General features: G+C 34.3%; 1 pseudogene; it reads left to right on the top strand.

Annotated features, from left to right (window-relative positions):
• The first annotated feature begins 18826 nt into the window (after positions 1-18826).
• On the top strand, positions 18827-20528 carry LOC139897404 (tRNAse Z TRZ4, mitochondrial-like; annotated as a pseudogene).
• Positions 20529-21266: the final 738 nt, after the last annotated feature.

Raw genomic sequence — 21266 nt, 5'->3', positions numbered from 1 at the left:
AGGAAAACAACGTGAATAATCAACTTTCTATAAGGGACCACAAGTACCATGTAATCAACAATGAAGTTTCTAACCTTTATGATAATCTCGAGTTCCTGCATGAGAAACAAAAGGCGAGGAACGAGAAAGTTGATGAGTTGATGAGTTTATGAAGAAGGTGGAGGATGAGAAGAAGAAATATGAAGATTACTTCAATCTTAATATTTCCTAGATTATTTTTCCAATTCCTTGTCTATGTAAAGGCTATGCCTTAAACTATTTCTATTTCCGAATCGTGTAATAAAGGCTTATTTAATGCCTCGTTCTAATAATATACAGTGTTTTATTAATATCATGCGATATCAATACTTTATTTTATTCATACTTGTGATTGCTCAAACTTATAACTTGTTAAACTTATCAAACATATGTTCACTTTTATGTAGTGACATCATGGTTCGTTCAGCTGCACCTACCGTTAACAATGTTGTGTTAACTACTGAACAATTCCAACAGTTACTCGCTGCCGCCCAAGGCAACGCCCAAGCTAATCATGCTAATACTCAACCGAAACCTTGTTCCTACAAGGATTTTTCAAACTGTCATCCTCCTGCATTTAAGGGGACTGAAGAAGCTGTCGAACTAGTCCGTTGGTTCGAGAAGATGGAATCTATTTTTCGTATTTGCAACTGTGGTGATAACGATCGAGTAAAGTATGCTACTAGCTCATTGGGTGGCAATGCTTTAACTTGGTGGACTGCTCATGCCAAGTCCATAGGAATTGATAATGCTAATGCAATTCCATGGGATGAACTCAAAAGCATGATGGTCAACAAATTCTGTCCTCGAAGTCAAGTTCAGAAACTTGAAGCTGAGTTCTGGGAACTCAAGGTCAAGGGGACTGACATTGAGAACTATACCAATCGTTATCTGGAGCTATCTACTCTATGTCCTGAAATGTTTCCTACTGAAGCTAGAAGAATTGAGCGGTATATTGAAGGTCTTCCCGGAGGATATTCAAGGGAATGTTATTGCTGCTGAGAAGGTTACTTTGGATGCTGTGATTCTCATGGCACAAAATCTCATGTTGGCCAAGAGAAGAAGGGCGTCGACCAATAAGCAAGTTGAAACTAAGGGTAATGATGGTAAGAGGAAGTTTGAGCCATCTCAAGGTTCGGCTCAGAATTATAATAAGAAGCCCGCGGATGATTCAAGGTCAAATTATAAGGGTACTTATCCTTTCTGTATTCGTTGTGAAAGGCATCACCCGGGGAAGTGTACTGCGGTTAGTGCGTTGTGTAAGAAAGTGGGACATGTTTCTAAGACGTGTAAGACTCCTCCGAAGGATAAGGCTATTGTTCTGGCCAAAGCTCCTCCTACATGCTATACTTGTGGAGAGAAGGGACACATTAGTCCGAATTGTCCTAAGAAGAAAGATAATCCCGCTACTGGAGCTAATGCTACTGCTGCGAAGGGTCGTGCGTTTGTTATTACTGCTGCTGAAGCCCGAGATAAAGATGAAGTTATCACGGGTACGTAACTTGTCAATAATTTCTATGCAACTATTTTATTCGATACTGGTGCCGACAGAAGTTACGTGTCTAGTGATTTTTGTACCCTATTTGCTGAAAAGCCTCAACCCTTAGAAACTAAAAGATTAGTAGAAGTAGCCAATGGAAAGGTCATGCAAGTCGATAAAGTCTATAAAAACTGCAACCTAATCTTAGCCGATAAAGAATTTAAGATAGACCTTTTGCCGGTCGAGCTCGGAAGTTTTGACGTCGTAGTTGGAATGGACTGGTTACGTCCATTGAGAGCTGCCATCATGTGTTACGATAAAACCATTCATGTTCCATTGGGAAATGGAGAGACTCTTATCATCCAAGGTGAAAAGAGTGGTTCCAATCTCAATATTATCTCCTGTATTAAAACCCGCAAACATCTTATAAAAGGTTATCCAGCTATTCTAGCCCACGTTAAGATGATCGAATTGAAAGAGAAGTGTATTGAAGATGTACCAGTGGTTAAAGACTTTCCCGATGTGTTTCCTGAAGATCTTCCAGGTCTTCCACCTCCTCGACAAGTTGAATTTCAAATTGATTTAGCTCTCGGTGCTGCTCCTATTACTAAAGCAACATACCGTTTAGCACCTTCCGAAATGAAGGAACTTTCTAACCAGCTCCAAGAACTATTGGATAAAGGTTTCATTCGTCCAAGCTCATCCCCATGGGGAGCTCCTATTCTATTTGTTAAAAAGAAGGATGGTACGTTAAGGATGTGCATTGATTACCGCGAACTTAACAAGCTTACTATCAAGAACCGTTATCCGTTGCCACGTATTGATGATCTATTCGCCCAACTTCAAGGGTCAAGTATTTATTCAAAGATTGATTTGAAGTCCGGATATCACCAACTTAGAGTTAAGGAATCTGATATTCCTAAGACTGCTTTTCACACTCGTTATGGGCACTATGAATTCTGTGTCATGCCTTTTGGTTTGACCAATGCTCCTGCCATTTTCATGGATCTCATGAACCGTGTCTGCAAACCTTATCTCGATAAATTCGTCATTGTTTTCATTGATGACATTTTGATCTACTCCAAGAGTGAGAAGGAACATGAGCAACATCTGCGCGTGATTCTTGAACTCTTACGAAAGGAACAACTCTACGCTAAGTTTTCTAAGTGCGAGTTTTGGCTCAAAACCGTACAATTCCTCAGACACGTTGTTGATAGTAATGGAATACATGTCGATCCAGCTAAAATTACCGCTATCCAGAACTGGGAGATACCAAAGACTGCGAAGCATATTCATCAATTTTTGGGACTTGGCGGTTATTATCGGAGATTCATAAAGGATTTTTCCCTTCTTGCCAAACCTCTTACGAAGCTAACTCAAAAAGGGAAGAAGTTTGAGTGGTCCGAAGAACAGGAATCTGCTTTCAAGATTCTGAAAGAGAAGTTGACCACAGCCCCGATTCTATCTTTACCTGAAAGTACTGACGATTTTGTTGTTTACTGCGATGCCTCAAAGCAAGGCTTTGGTTGTGTTTTAATGCAACATGAAAAGGTTATTGCCTACGCATCTAGATAGTTAAAGAAACACGAGGAGAACTATACCACACACGACCTTGAGTTAGGTTCCGTGGTATTTGCATTAAAGATATGGAGACATTATCTATATGGTACCCAGTTTACGGTGTACACTGACCATAAAAGTCTTCGACACATCTTTGATCAAAAACAGCTGAATATGAGGCAAAGCCGATGGCTCGAGTTATTGAACGATTATGACTGTAAGATGGAATATCATCCTGGCAAGGCAAACGTAGTTGCTGATGCCCTTAGTCGAAAAGATGATGTTAAACGTGTTCGTGCCTTAAACCTGAAAATCAAATCAAATCTTATATAACGAATCTGCGAAGCTCAACTGGAAGCTATTAAACCAACACTTATCGAAGGTGAAGGACCTATCAGTTTCGAGAACCAACTCCAAGTGAAAGCTAATGGTACACGGTACTTTGGCAATAGAATTTGGGTTCCTCGCTTCGATAATCTTCGTGAACTAGTCTTGGATGAAGCGCATAAGACTAGGTATTCTATTCATCCGGGTTCCAGTAAGATGTACCACAATGAGAAGGAATTCTACTGGTGGCCTAATATGAAAGCCGACATTGCTACTTATGTTAGTAAGTGTCTCACTTGTTTGAAAGTCAAGGCTGAACATCAAAAGCCTTCTGGTCTGTTGACACAACCCGATATTCCGCAGTGGAAGTGGGAATGTATCGTTATGGACTATATTACTAAATTTCCCAAGACTTCTAGTGGCAATGATACTATATGGGTCATAGTAGATCGTCTTACTAAATCTGCTCATTTCTTACCGATCAAGGAGACCGACAAGATGGAGAGATTGTCACAACTATATATCAAAGAAATTGTCTCTCGTCATGGTGTTCCTATATCAATAATATCCGATCGCGACAGTAGATTCACTTCCAGATTCTGGAAATCCTTACAATCTGCTCTTGGAACTCAACTCGACATGAGTACTGCTTATCATCCGCAAACCGATGGTCAAAGTGAACGAACCATTCAAACATTGGAAGATATACTTCGTGCTTGTGTTATCGACTTCGGCAAAGGCTGGGATAGACATTTGCCTTTGGTTGAATTCTCTTACAATAATAGTTACCACTCAAGTATTAAGGCTGCACCTTTTGAGGCCTTATACGGACGAAAATGTAGATCCCCACTGTGCTGGGATGAATTAGAGGACAGACAGTTAACTGGTCCTGAAATCATACACGAGACAACCGAAAAGATAGTTCAGATTAAGAAACGAATAGAAACTGCCCGAAGTCGACAGAAGAGCTATGCTAATAAAGGTCGGAAAGGTTTGGAATTCCAAGTTGGTGACAAAGTCATGTTAAAAGTATCCCCTTGGAAAGGCGTCATTCGTTTTGGTAAACGAAGCAAACTAAGTCCGCGTTTTGTTGGACCCTTCAAGATTACTGAAAGGATCGGACCCGTGGCTTATCGATTAGAATTACCTGCTGAACTTAGCAGCGTACACAACGTATTTCATGTCTCGAATCTTAAAAAGTGTCTTGCTGATGACACTCTCGTTATTCCTTTGGATGACATTCGCATTGATGATAAAATGCACTTCATAGAGGAACCCGTAGAAGTCATGGACCGATCTGCTAAACGCTTAAAACAAAGCACCATACCTATTGTTAAGATCCGTTGGAATTCACGACGTGGCCCCGAGTATACCTGGGAACGTGAAGACCAAATGAAACAGAAATATCCCCATCTCTTCTCAACCGCTGATGCATCCGAGAAGTCTACCTAAAACTTCGGGACGAAGTTTTTATTAACGGGGAGGTACTGTAACAACCCTCACTTTTCGACTTCTAAATTATTGAATTAACCCTAGGGTTATATGTCTGACTATATGTATTAAGGGTTGTTATATGCAATTAAATATTGACCGAATAGTAATTTTTAGTCAACAATGTACGCTTAAATAAATACTATATTATTAATTTATATAATTTGAAATAATTTAGCTAAGTATATAAACTTTGTATCACTTTTATTATTTAGTTAATGTATTATATATTTAATTATATAATAAATCCAATTATATATAAATGTAATAATATTTACAAACTTACTAAAGCTATAGTTTAATAATTAAAATCATAATTATTATTAAAAATACAAAATACCGGATTATTTATTATTTTTATGCAAAATTTGTATTTATTAATTAAATAAAAAAAATAAAATAAAAATAAAATAAAAATAAAATAAAATATTATTGACAAATATTCTTGGAAAAACATTAAATAAATTTGTTTATTTACATAAAAAATATCCTTAAAATAAATAAAAAATAAATAAATAAATAAATAAATAAATTACTTTTTAATTAAAAATTTTAATGGAAAAACTACTTTTATTATTTTATTTATGCATTATCCCATGACCTAATATTTAATACTTTTTAATTTTAAAATCCCATTAAGAATTAAAATATTTCTTTTTCTTTTAATTATTTTATTCTTTTTACCTAATTTTTTCAAGTATAAATACCCCTCATTTCTCATTCAAACTCACACCAAAATTTCTCTCATTCTCTCTTTGAAGAATTACTACTAGTAAGTATTCTTTTCTTATTTTTTTTACTTTTTACTTTTTACTTTTTACTTTTTACTTTTTACTTCGGTTATTATTTTTACCGAAACATGTAAATAATGTTATAAATTATATGCAATTAAAAATAAAATAAATAACATGTATACACTATTACTATTACTAGCACCTATAACCTACTACTTATATTGTAACATAAAAACATTTTGGGATATGTATTAGAGATGTATAGATCTTCGAACTTTCTTGACGAATGGTTTCTATGAGATTCTAGGCAGAGGGTTTGGATTTCCGATTTAAAGGGTCCTATGGCTCAAGCCCCTAGATCTAAATTAGCCATTCGAAGGGAAAGGGGTGATTGGAAGCTTATCTAATACGGCAAGTATCCTAAAATAGAAAACACTGATAAAAGTAGAAACTCTCTAGTCATAGAAACTTAGTAAAATAAGATACTTTTCTAAAAATGGAAACTTTATAAAAATAGTAACTTACTAGGAATAGAAACTTAGTAAAACAAACACATACTTAAACTTAAACATGGGCAAAACACTTAACTACTCTTAAATGTCAATAGGTTGACTTTCCTGCTCACTCGTTCAACTCTTTATTCCGAGGAATAACTCTCTCTCTACTTACTAAAGTGAATTCATAGCCCCTCTTTATTGCTAGCAAACTTACTTACTTTACTTGGGGTGAGACACATGTTGTTTTTACTTTTTATACTTTAGACACAAGTACCAAACTGTTAAACTATGCTATACCCGGCTATGTTCGACTAAGTCCCTACAGTGATATTTTTAATTACTGCGGCATGCTTAATTATTGGGGGTAGGCCTATCGGGAGTAACGTCCCCGATACATTTGACCAAGTCATTGTATTACTTAATAATGAAATTAAACCGACAAGGACAGACACAACTTGTCATGGGGCAAACTTGAATGTTTAGTCTAAATATCACGCATTGGCATAACTTTTTGATCCTGTGGGAGATCAACTTTACAAACTAAATCTTGTGGTCTAAAACAACGACAAACTTTTTGTTAAACCTATGAACTTCACTCAACCTTTTTGGTTGACACTTTAGCATGTTTTGTCTCAGGTGCTGTTTGATTCAAGCTCTTATACTTACTGCTTATGTGATGCTACTTGGACATAGGATCAAGAGATATCGCATTTATTACTTCTGCATGTGAACATTTACGATATTGTTATTCCTGTCATTGTAATGACATTTCATTTTCCGCTGCGTACTCATTAAAGTTAAATTCATCATTTAGTATTGTTCTCGTTTATTATAATATGTTGGTATGTTTTGATAATAGTGACGTTCCTTCCAGACCCTATTGGGAGGACGTTACACGTAAGGGTGTAATTGCCCTAGTCCTACGCCGAAATGATCTAGAACGCCTAAAAAGAAGTCGGAAGGTGGCACCCTAAAATTGCCATGCTTAAACGCATGCTCATATATGGCTACCTTATTCTCTGGCGGTTTGTGGGCATGTTGATTAGATTGGGGAGGCGCTGGATTGTACTGTGCTAACGGTGGGTATTGTTTCACTAAAGAATCTATGTGTTTTTGCCCTATTATCGACACTACACTATCTACATAAGTCTCATTGGCTTTAGTCATTTTCTTTGAGTGATCGAAGAGTAACTAACCTTTTGAAGTTGGCCGGAATATTTGGGATTTGATCGGAATTGATTTCACAGCGTATCGGAGAAGCTAGAGGCAGAAAAGTAGAAATGAGGCTGAATTGGGTCTATTTATAGTGGAGATTAGGAGTCATGGGGTGAAACGGTTTCATCGTGGCTGTACAAGTGTAACGCAATCAACGATCGACATTTTTTGCACGCTCGTGGATGTCACTTTGATGTGCCCAATGTTGAGCGCATGGCTAACACGCGCCTGCCAACTGCCACTTTACGTCTTGTCAGCCGAATGGGCTTCTGCGACAGTGACAGGCATTTAATGACCTCGAGACGCACGCGAAAAATTTAATGCTAGCCGTCTTCTAATTTTTTCTTTTTTGCTTAATAGTTTGATATCATATGTCTTGCGTCATATAACATCAAACTGGAGGGACATAATGATACCGCAACCCGCATGCGCATTCCATCCGTATGCGGGCACTCGATAGCATGCGAATGCGTGTACCTTGTATGCGTTATGCGGCATGCGGTGATGTATCGAATGCCTTTGTTCCCGGTACGGCGGTTACTTGGTCATCAAGTCAATATCTTTTCCATAATTATATCCGTGATTCGGGGGAGTTAGTTATGGACGAGTGATGTTTCGCGAGGTGTATATAAAATAGCTTTATATTTTAGCAGGGAAATACTATTAAATACGATACATTTTTACACAAGATATTTATTTATTTAGAGAATGGATATACTTAAACCTTGCTACAACACTTATAGGCAGTGTACCTAATCGTACAGTAGTGTAGTTTTTAGTAAGTCCGGTTCGTTCCACAGGGAAATCTTTAAACAAAGCTTAACGCTATATTAGTTTACTTTTATAAAAATACAAATATATATATAAGTAATATTATTATTATAAAGGGGGGTTTTTTTACCGTTTAATGACCGGTTTGTCGATTTTAAAACTTTAGTCGCAGTTAAAACCAAATGTAAAATAATAAATAAAAGACTTAAATTAAAGCGTAAAGTAAATAACGATAATGAAATTGCGAATAATAAAAGTGCGATAAAATAAACTTGCGATAATTAAAAAGTACGATAATTAAAAGTGCAATTAAATACAATAACAATAAAAAATGCGATAATTAGAAGTGCAATTAAATATAAAATAAAGGAGATTAAATATGAAATAAAAGAATTATGCTTATTTAAACTTCCGTAATCATGATGTTTGACGTGTTGATTTTAGTTTTATGCCCATGGGTTAATTGTCCTTTGTCCTGGATTATTTAATATGTCCATACGGATTTGTCCATAATAGTCCATCAGTCATAAATATAAAGAGCGAAAGCCTTCGTCAAATTATTCTTATTCCCGAAGTCAAATATTCCAACTAATTGGGGATTCTAATTGTAACAAGGTTTTAATACTTTGTTTAATGAATACACCAGGTTATCGACTGCGTGTAAACCAAGGTTTTACTACTTTGTTAACAATTACACCAATTACCCTTGAATGTAATTCACCCCTGTTTCAACAAGTCTATTAACTATTAATCCAGTTCCATATCAGGTAAAATGAATAATTATTGGTATTTATAGATATCCCGCCCACCGTACCCAGTCAAGCGTATGTGGTTATATATAAATACGTCGAATTATAAGTTTGTATATTAAATTAACAAGGTATTGTTTAATTAATATAAAACCCATTAATAGCCCATAGTCTAATTTCCACAAGTGTCGTTCTTTTATCCAAACCCCAATTATGGTACAAAGCCCAATTACCCAATTTTAGTAATTAGCCCAACATCATGATTACTTCGGATTAAATAAGCATAATAATAACTTAGCTACGAGACATTAAATTAAAAAGGTTGAACATAACTTACAATGATTAAAAATAGCGTAGCGTTACACGGACAGAATTTTGACTTACACCCTTACAACATTCGCTAACATACCCTTATTATTAGGATTAAAATTAAAATTAAAATTAAAATTAAATATAAATATATACGATATAGATAGAGAGATGGATATATGATGGATGAAAAATGCTCAGAATTCGGTTGCTTTTATAGGGAGTTTCAAACTTTGGGGCTCCGCGACTCGCGGCCCTTTTGGCCTTCAAACTCCGCGAGTCGCGGAGTTTGCTTTTACAGCTCACACAAGTTTGGCTCTTTGTTTACCGACGGTTTTATAAATAAATATAATATATTAAATAATTATAAGAATTATTTAAATATTATATTATATTTATGTGCATAGTTGACTTGTAATTTTTAGTCCGTTGCGTCGAGCGTTGAGAGTTGACTCTGGTCCCGGTTTCGGATTTTCGAACGTCCTTGCGTACAATTTAATATCTTGTACTTTGCGTTTTGAATCTTGTACTCTTGTAATTTCGAGACGTTTCTTATCAATAATTGGAACCTCTTTGATTGTCTTTTGTACTTTTGAGCTTTTTGGTCGTTTGCGTCTTCAATTCGTCGAATCTGTCTTTTGTCTTCACCTTTTATTATTTAAACGAATATCACTTTTAAATAGAACAATTGCAACTAAAAGCTTGTCTTTCTTGAGGAATAATGCTATGAAATATATGTTCGTTTTTAGCATTATCAACGAGATTATCATTATCTTGGATGGTTCTAGAATTAGGGTTTGCCTATATATATAAACCCTAATTATCATTCTAGGCATAACTAACATTACGTAACCACCACCTACTACACATCCTACGTAGCAAGCTATCATCGTTCATCTTCTCAAGGTTAACAGGTTAGTTTCTTATTAGCTAGCACCTACAACCTTGCTAGGGGGCCTTCTGATCAACGACCGTTATCGAAGGTGGACTTAATCACTTGGCCACCCCGCCGACATCATCATGTCGGCCAGGGTTATTCACGGTAGTCGGACCGGAAAGCCTTGTTCTAAGATCCTTAAACCCCCCTTTTTTACGTATTGAACAGGCATATAGACCCTATGAAAAATATATGCATGATCACTCGAGATATAAAATAGATCCCCCATATGACACGTATGAAGATAGAGTTAACGAATTTGGAATTTCTGTATATATCGAAATATGTAACTAATGCAAGAATATAAATTGTAAATATCAAATTGAAATAATAATTTTTTAATTAAATAAAATATGTTAATTTTTATGAAATTTTAATTAATTAAATATAATTTAATGTATACTAGAGAATAGAGAAGTACATGTTAACAAAATCTAGTATGAAACTAGGAAAATTTTGGTCCGCGCATTGTGGCGGAACATTCTAACGTCTTTTATAAAACTAATTTTGAGCGAGAATTAATAAAAAAAATTCCGAACAAAAAAAAAGAAATGAGAAAAAAAAATCCGAACAAAGAAAAAAAATGGGCCAAAAGGACTCGAACCCAGGTCGTTTCTCTTACACCAACTCATTAACATACCACTTGCTCTAGTCATCTACTCATTATAATAAGTTGAGTTTATTTATTGTATATATGTTTTCTTATTTTTTTATAAAAAAACTTCGTTTCGAATATAATTAGTTGCGTTTTGTTCGTAAATGTTTTTCGAGTTGGACGGTGATAACGGAAGAAACTAACTCGCGGCAGGAAAAAAGATAAATCCCGTCAAATATTTGGTTGATTTTTTTTGTTAACAATTATATTAAAATATATATAAGTTACATTTAACACCCTAGTTGAGTGGGTAAAACTATAAATAGTGCTAAGAAGTTACATGTGGGTCCTAAAGTTAAGGGTGAAATTTGTAAATTTGGGATGTGGATTGAGTTTTCGTTGGGATGCTTGTGGGGGTCAAAAACGACCTATTGTTGGATCTCATACAGTATATAAGGGGAAAATAACCCGTCTAGTATACTCTTTTTATTTTTATACCACTAAAAAAATACTTTTGTTAGAAGGTTGGTTTTATTTACGATGTCGATGGCATTCAATTGCGTGTACAGTATGATAAAGTTGGTACTTTTTGGGGCAAAATTTATTTATTGAATAAAAAGTTGTATTTTCAACATAAAATTTTGGTACTTTTGAATGGTTCTACCACCCGTAAAGGTACTATGAAACGGGGGCTAAGACAAAGAGACTTGCTATCGCCCTTCTTGTTTATTATTGTAGCGGATGTGCAAAGTAAAATGCTCTCAAGTGATTTATCTATCGGGTTGATGGAAGGGTGTCATTCGGGCATGATTTGAAAATTAATCGTTCTCAATTTGTGGACGATACCATCATCTTTGCACAACCGTCCTCTCAAGAATTCAAGTTCATTATGCAATTATTTTCCAATTTGTCTGATTTACAAATGAATGCAATTAAGACGACTTTGTATGGTATTCAGGTGTCACGTGTAGACATGATATCCTTTGCGGTCATATTCAATTGTAAAGCAAAAGTTTTTCCTTTGGAATATTTGGGTATCCCGATTGACCTCTCAAGTGATAGAACTTCAACGGAATCCTATTATTCAAAAGTTTAAAAGAAAACTTACGGGGTGGAAAGGTTGTTGTCTTTCTTTTACAGGGAGATTTATCATGGTTAATGCGGTTATTTCCAATCTTCATATCCATTATATGTCCATTTATAAAGCGCCGGTTCTAGTTATTAATCTACTCGAAAGGTACCGTTGAAACTTTTTTTGGGGAGGTGATTGTCTTAAAAAGATTAATATTGTCTTGTGAAATGAGAAACGTCGTGTCTTCCAAAAGAGATGGATGGATTGGGTATCACTCCTCTTCGGATAAAGAATTTGGCATTATTAGCTAAATGGTGGGCGAAGTTAAATTCTAATAAACAAGCTCTTTGGAAATCAATTGTTGTCACCTCTTTTGGGTCATCGTTTGGTGGTAAAATTATGAACGATGTTTTTTCTTTACAAACTTCTCAACTTTCACCAATTTGGAGAGAATTAATTAACTTACAAAGAGTAGATTCAATCCAAAGTATTTTAGGTCTAAATGTTTAGAAATGGAAGATTGGTGACGGGTTGAGTAGGCTATTTTGGTTTGATTCTTGGGCCGATGGCCATGTTTTGAAAGATGATTACTTATCATTGTTTATCATTTGCCTCAATCAATTGACTACTGTTAAACATTGTCATTATCCTGAACACGTCAAGTTTGTACATACAGGTTGGGTCACGCATCTTATGCAACCTCTTACTCAATTTGAATTGGTAAAGTTTCTTGAATTAAATTCCTTTTTAGCAAGATTTACACTTTCTGATAATGTGGCAGATCAAGTAGTGTGGTCTACAAACCCACTAGCTTCATATTCGGTTGTCGGTGCGGTTAGTATTGTGTTACAATCGGGTAATCTTGTTTCTCCTGGTTGGCTCAAAGTAGTGTGGGGTAATAACGTTCCTTCCTAAATCATGCTTTTTCATTGGTTGGCAATTAGATAAACCATTCCAGTTAGAGTCGTCTTATCTCAAAGTCATATTTTACCATCTAATTAATCAAAGTTATGTGTATGGTGTATGCTTGAAAAAGAGACTAGTGAACATCTATTATTACATTGTAAATGGCCCTTTAATATTTGGGCCGAGTTATTTCGATGGTGGAATATTATGTGGATTGTCCCGAGATCGGTTGAAGAGTTCTCTTTTGACTGGTATTATGGCATGAGAATTAAAGCTTCTAAGTATTGGAAAATGATCGGACCCGCAACAATGTGAGATATTTGGATTGCTCGAAACGACATCATTTTTAGTGGCAAATTCACTTGTCGTTAGGTCATCGTGTGAAATATCGAGTTAAAGGTCTTTCTTTGAGCAACAAATCTCAATTTGTAATGGCTTTCAAGCTTATGTATGAAAACAAAATTCCTTCCTGTTATGTCTTGAGGCTTGTTATTTTTTTTTTAAAGGCTATGTCTTTAGGCTTGTAATGCTTCTTTTTGTAATTTCCCTTCCTCACATGATCGAGCTACACTCCATCATTGTACTTTTTGGTGAGAGTCTTCATTGTTTTTAACGTAGATCTATATTTATATCAATGCCATCAATTTTTTCGAAAAAAAAATTGAAAACATAAAAGGTAGTACCAATAAATATTTTATTACTCCATAATTAATTATTCTTTTGGTCTCATTTTTTCGTGATCAACACGTTAGTTTTTAGTTATCGGATAATAACAAATACGGAGTAGTATATTTTGTGTTTGTTATCTAATATATCTATATCTATCTTCTCTACCCCTTACAAACCATGTGGTCTACTGCCACATGGCACCCAGCCATTCACTCTCTGTCTCATCTTTCACGTGTCAGCATAATACTGGTCAATTTAATCCACCCGTAGGTCCTCATGAAAAAGACACGTGTCAATATCTATCTCAATCTCTGTACTCAAACCAAACAATCTCACATCCATTTCATTTTTTCAAAATCAAAACTTCAAAAACCCACCGCCGATTAATTCTGTCAACGGCAGATTTTCTAATCGATTATACCAAATCAAAACTGAATCAAATGATTATCTCATGATCATCTTAATCACCCTTTTTATGTTTATACAAGCGATTTGAAACACATTCCATGTAATAGACATGTTCATTACTACCATCGTTAGGCGAAATCATAAAGACGATTAGGGTTCTTTCACCATCGTATCATCCAATTAGGATTCTAATTCTTAGAATATTGGGTTTTTGTGAAGTGGCAGGGATTTTGACGAAGAGGACGTCGCCAGCCCAAATATTTCCGTTTGGGCATCGTATCGTATTTGCAGGTTTTGTTTATCCCGTTTATTGCTTTGATTGTTATGTGACTCTTATTTTCTACCTATTAGTATTCAATTTACGATAATTAGGGTTTATTTTGCGTTTGTTACAGTTTCTGCTTGCTTCATTCATATCACACATTCGTCCTTGCGATTTAAATTTTACCTGAAGGTATGGTTTCTGTGATGACCCGGAAACTTCTGACCAAATTTAAACTTAATCTTTAACGTTTCCGACACGATAAGCAAAGTCTGTAAAACTGAACCTCAATAGTTTTGAACTACTTTCATATGTTCAATTAACCATCGACTGTTCTTGACGGCTCACGAACTATTATGTGTAAACAGTTATGTGTACTATAACTTGAAAGCGTAACAAAGTATTAAGTATATGATACTGTTCATTAACCTTATTGGTTTATATATCTATTTGAATATATATGATAAGTTGAAATATTAATTGTATGAATAACTTGCGACGTGTATTTAAAACGTGCTTATGAATATTGGAAATATATATTAACTTGGTCATAAAACAATTTGATATTATATATATATTAATAAATAGCGAGACGATGATTTATAGAAATAAATGACCAAAACACTCAAATGTATAAGTTATATCTCGAGTGGTATAGTTTATGGATAATTTAAGTCTATATTTTGACAAAGGTACGAGTCACGAAACGTAAAGTACAAGTTTTCTCAGTGTACGAAAGGACGTTCGAAAAACCGGAATCGGGACATAAGTCGAGTGATGACGTACGACTTATCGGAACAAAAATTACAAATCAACTATGCACGTGAATTTAATATAATATATAATTAATTATATAAATTAAATATATTATATTTATATTATAAAAATATGTGGACAAACTAGAAGTTAAAACGATGAGTGCAGGACAGCTAGCCCATGCGATCGCATGGGAAGCACCCTACAAAGACATGCGATCGCATGGCAGTCAGGGTCACAAAACTTCTATAAAGCTCGATCAGTTTTTCGGACGAATTCACTCAACAATCTATCTCTCAATCTCTCTGTCTCTTTAATATATTATTATTATTATTATTAATATTATTATTATTATTATTATTATTATTATTATTATTATTATTATTATTATTAATCCTAATATTATTAGTAGTATTGGTATTAATATTATTAGTATTATACATAAAATACTACGACGAAGTCATGAGCGTGTCACTTTCAAAATGGGTTTTCAAGCGGGATAGAGCTAAGAAAACTATGGGATATAATTATGGAGGTTATGGGTAATATTCGCGGGTATTATTTGCAAGTCAAACCTAGTGTTTATCATCTCTTTTGCGTCTACGTACTTTCCTACAATATTGAATCACAATATTGATACGTGAGCATTCATATCTTATCTTTTATATATTAATAGTGTATCCATGGCTAGTGCTCGAGTATATATGTTTATGCATGCTTGTATGCTAAATTTTATCATTAAACAGTTTATGATGAATCACGAATTAAATACATATATTACTGATAAAAGGTTTATGATATGCATGTTTTTGGAAAGCTGGCGAAAAATCAATAACTTTTCATTTAGAAATCGCGTAATTTCGATGAACGGATTAAAAGATATGGTCAACTGAATTATGATTTACGTTAATTGGAATTGCTTTTGAATCTGCAATTAATATTTAAACAACTTGTTTATAAGATTGATAAATTGGATTTTCAAATATTACTAATCGAGTAAATGAATTTCTATATAAGGCACGTCTCGTCTTGTTGAGCAATTGTCAAAATTGATTGTTTTATCATATTTTAAAGCCTTATGAAAACTATAGTTTAATTTTACAAGAATTAGAAAACTATGTGAAATGTTAAAATGTTTCGATTTCCATGATCATTCAACTATTGTACTGAGTCAGATTGACTTTTTGAAAGGACTTTTAATAACTTTTGTATGTCAATCTCGAGCATTAGGATTGTGATACACTATGACCTGACCTAGGTTGATAGATATTTCTTGACCAACATATGTTCTCTAGGTTGAGATCTACGGTTATTAGGTATTCCGAGTTTCGGTCACATTTCGGTGAACGACTTTATGTGCTGCTAAGGTGAGTTTCATTTGCTCCCTTTTTAATTGCTTTTGCAATCTATATTTTTAGGCTGAGAATACATGCATTTTATTTTAAACGCAATGGATACAAGTACATACTAAATTCTACACCGAGTTTGAACCGAAAATCCCTTAGCTTTGGTAACTAGTAACTGCTGGTTATAAGAACTGGTGGGCGCGAGTAGTTATATATGGATCCATAGGGCTTGACATCCCCGTCTGTTCCAGGTATAGAAACCCTAGCCTGAACTATAAAACAGACGTATGCTATTTGAGTTTAGTACACGTTGGTTTGCGTGTATTGTACATGTTGGTTGCATGTATGTTAAAACAGGGGTACTTATAATAACGTTAAAGTTTAGTTACCAGGGTGCTCAATCTTGTAGAATATTTTGATAAACGTTTCGGATGAAACAACTGAAATCTTGTGATCCACCTTTATATTCAGATTATGCGCAACATTAAAACTATGAACTCACCAACCTTTGTGTTGACACTTTTAAGCATGTTTATTCTCAGGTTCCTAGAAGTCTTCCGCTGTTTGCTTATATGTTATACAAGCTATGTGCATGGAGTCATACATGCTTTATTCAAGAAAACGTCGCATTCACAAAACCATCATCATGTATCTATTTTGACTGCATTGTCAACGGAAGTATTATTGTAAACTATTATTTACGGTGATTGTCTATATGTAGAAATCATCAGATGTCGAAAACCTTGGATTTAATTATTCATTTATGGTATACCTTTTTAAAAGAATGCAATGTTTATAAAACGTATCATATAGAGGTCAAATACCTCGTAGCGAAATCGATGAATGACGTATTCGTCCATATGAATTTGGAGCGATCGTCACTGTTTCGTCAAAGGATCTCTGGCTTTTTGCAACAATCAGACGGTATTTTTCTTCTAATTGTATATGGTGTGTTTTTATTTATTCATATTTATAAATTTAGAATAATTTGTATAACTAAAAGTTAGTTACTTTAACTGGTGTGATAATTGCAGAAAAAAGGTGTTTATGGATTTCATATTCATGCTCTTGGTGATACTATCATTGGCTGCAACTTCTGATAGAAATTTGTGGAGGAGTAGAATTAGGATTGATGACTAGGTTGTATATTTATTTTATTTTATTTTATTTCCCTATTTTTAATTTTCTAATTAGTTTTATATATTTTTATCGTATGCCTTTTTGCCTACTTGCTTTTGTGCTTCATATATGCTTTGTATTTCCATGTTTTTTTTTTCACATACTATACTTATACTTATTGTAGCATTTTCGCAATTTGTTGTGTGCATTACATTATGCTTATTTACATGTGTTATTGCACTATACCGTTACATGTTGCATTACATTATATCGCATTAAATTACACGTATTTACATGCTACATGTCTTTATGCTTACATAGTTTACTTATATGTTTTATACTGCATATTATAACTACATGCTTTATACCTACATGCTTACATACACATATTATACTTACACGACTTGTTATACTTGCATATTTGACACTTACATTTTTCACTTATATGTTCTTTTACTTTACTTTGTTACATGCCATATTTATCTTTACATTTTCCATGCTAAGGTTTCTTTTTATCTACTTTACTTGCTTTTTAGTTACTTCACTTAACGGATTTCATGGTTCTTCTGGCCGGAGGTCCTTGGGAAGCAGCCTCTCTGCCCTATAGTATAGGGAGGGACGACTTCCTCTACCCGCGGACCGATAGGTATCCGTGGGAGGAGGAATGACTTCCCTTTTACTCCAGGGTAGAGGAAAGACTGTCTACATCTAACCTCCCCCATACTCCACTTTAGTGGAATTGGGTATTGTTGTTGTTGTTGTTTGTTTTATAACTTTTGAACTTTTCACCTTTAATTTTGAAACCTTATAACTGATGTTAGATGTTCTTTTGGTGTGATTTTCAAATTGATTGATTTGTTATCAGGTTGGTGGCTTTCATACTATGGACCTTCTCAAGTATTAATAGTTAATTTGAAGGTTTTTCATGTTCTTAATGTATGTTGCACTGTTATTTCTTATTTAGAAGTTCTATTGCATTGTGTTGAGTCTGATTAATGATTCTATGATGGTTTTTATATATGATATGATGGTGTTTTTTTGTTTGACAACTGGCTGTTATTATCCAATTTGTGTTTCCCTCTACGGTAATATATTTTGTTGCTTTAGTGTTTTCGCACGTTGTTGTCGAATGCTATTGTTGTGTCCTACTATGTTAAATGGTTATAGTTAGCAATATGTAGTTTGTGATTATTGGACGTTATATGGTTATTGATGTTTCTCTTAAGAGTTGTATATTCGTAATGATATTCATAATACCGTTTGTAGCATCAATAGTTCAACCTTCTACCATTTCGGTTGTTTCGTGCGACTTCCACCAGGTGGATAGACCGATTGTTTGTTTTTAATCATATACCTCCTAAAGCGGGGCCCATTGACATCATCGATGACCTACTCGAAGAGATTCAGAAAATATCCGATGTTGCCCGACAAGTCGCTCGCCTTTGGGACGGGGAAGAAGATGCAGGGGAAGGTATAACATTTGTTGAAGGTGACAATAATAATAATAATAATAATAATAATAATAATAATAATAATAATAATAATAATAATAATAATAATAATAATAATAATAATAATAATAATAATAATAATAATAATAATAACATGATCGAAGAACCTTGGTTAAATCAAAACGTTCTTCCAAGTTGTTTGGAGAATATTAGTGGAGAGGAGGTTGAGATTTTTCTTTTAGAAGCCGGTTCATCTCAACCGTCAAAGTATCGTAATGTTAGTTCTATCTTCGTCAATCTTTTTGATAAAGGTAGTTTACTATTAGATTGCGGTGAAGGAACTCCGGGTCAGCTGAAAATAAGGTAAACTTTGACCCATTTTACTCATTAATGGTAATCACTAATGGGTTAAATGAATAAAATAATTTTGTTTTCTCTAATTTTTATTTAAAAACAAGGAAAATAATTGTTGGTTGAACGGTTAGAAGTTTACCTAATGGATTCTGATATGTAGCAACATTGCAGAAATAAAATTGCTTTATTCAATGATAAGTAACCCGTTAATTATATATTTGCAATGAAAAAAATGGGCATAAAAGTTTTTGTAGGTTAAAACAACCCAACTCAACCCATTTTGACCCACGACCCGTCTTTCCTGACCATTGTTTTAAAAGTAAATTGAGTCGGTCGATGTGCCGGTTTGAGAATTACCCTGTCCCGTTTTGCCCAAAAGCGCCTAAAATAACGGTCAATACTAGAAAGTCTGAGTCGGTAAAAGTCAAATTTGGGTGAAAATTTTACTCTTTTTAATTAGACCTCGCGCCTTAAATCTATGTTTCAAATGTATGTTTTATGTTTGATATTTTTACGTGTAATGTAATATGTTTAATATATTTCTAATGGGCTAAATGAATAAACTGATTTCTGTTTATTTTATTAAAAAGCAAGGGAAAAAAATCAATTCGTTGAACTGGTTGGAAGTTCACCTAAGGGTATCTGATATGTAGCAGTATCATAGTAATAATGTTACTTCCTTTAATGAATAAGTAACCCATTAATCATACATCTGCAATTAATATAATGGACTAAAAGGCGTTTGCTGGTCAAACCAACCCAACTCCGCCCTTTTTGACCCACGACCCGTTTCGCCTAACAAGCTTATCATACCACGTGTAATTTATATTTTCATGAATGTTTGAATGAACAGATTTAGTATTGAAGGCGCAGATGATGCGGTTAAACGTTTAAAATGTATATGGATTTCACATATTCAAGCCGGCCACCATAGGGGTTTAGCAAGAATACTTGCTCTCAGACGAGATCTATTAAAGGGAACAACGCACGAACTGTTAATCGTTATTGCTCCTAGGAATCTCAAAAGATTCCTAGAGGCATACGAACGACTCAAAGATATAAACATGTTGTTTCTTGATTGTAGACATACAACACAATCTTTTCTAGCATCTTTTGAATCGGATTCTATAGTTATGATTAAATTCCAATTGAAAACACATTATTTGCTAAAGGAACTCAAATGCAGAGCCATTGGAAATGGGAGGGTAGTGTTTTTGATAGTAATGTTGTGGGCTCAATTAATGAGAAGTTGAAGAACGTGATTCGATATTCGGGTTTGGATGGTGTGATTAGTTTTCCAGTTGTGCATTGTCCGATTGTCGTTTGGGTTCTTTTAAAAGGTGCGAGTAAAGTTGATAGTGACGGTAAGATGATACCGGGGGTGGAAGATTGTTTATTCGGGTGATACGAGACCTTGTCCTGAATTAATAGAAGCTTCTAGAGGAGCTACAGTTCTTATACATGAGGTAAGCGATTGTTTTATATTATCCTTTTTCAGATAATCAGTTATGTAAACAGAACGATGGAAAACGATAATCTTTAGAAATCGAAAAAACAGAACATTGGAAAAATGACGTTTTAAAGAGTCAAGAGTTTCATAACTCTTTAGTGAATGATGATGTCATGAAGATTAATTTTACTAATAATAAAATAATTACAGCTCAACCGTTTTTACCTCCACCGCCATGTATGCTTTAACTCAACAATTCATAGGTTAACGGTTAAAATTACCAATTTTCAGAATACTAATTTTGTGTTAATTTTCTATGTTTATGTGTGTCGAGTGTGTCACCTTCCAGTTGAACAAGCTATTGCATTAATGCCAAAAACACCATCATATTTCCCCGTTGTACAAGATCTTACATACTTACACGAACAAAATTTAACTAGAACCGAGTTTTGAGGCTCTCGAATCGTATGGAGTCAAAAAATCAGTTTAACTAAAAAAGTGGATGCACATTTGGTTTCATTAAAGTAAGTTATCTACTTTGGTTTTTCCGGTTTTTTTTTCCTTTTATCTATTTAAGTTTTTTTGCCTGGTATGAACATTAACGGATTTACACCTTCTCCCGCTAGAATATTTTTATTACCGTTATTTGCTCAACCAACATTTATTACCTTATTAGGTTGGCTTTGTTATAAAATATCTAGATTGTGTTATAAAATATCTAGATTGGATGTTAATTTTATTATTATTATATTTCTTGCATAGTAATATTTTATACTATAAATAGACATGT

Source organism: Rutidosis leptorrhynchoides, chromosome 3, assembly GCF_046630445.1.
Source record: "Rutidosis leptorrhynchoides isolate AG116_Rl617_1_P2 chromosome 3, CSIRO_AGI_Rlap_v1, whole genome shotgun sequence".
NCBI lineage: Eukaryota > Viridiplantae > Streptophyta > Magnoliopsida > Asterales > Asteraceae > Rutidosis > Rutidosis leptorrhynchoides.
The sequence above is the reverse complement of the archived record's forward strand: the minus strand, read 5'-3'. Positions and strand labels throughout refer to the sequence as shown.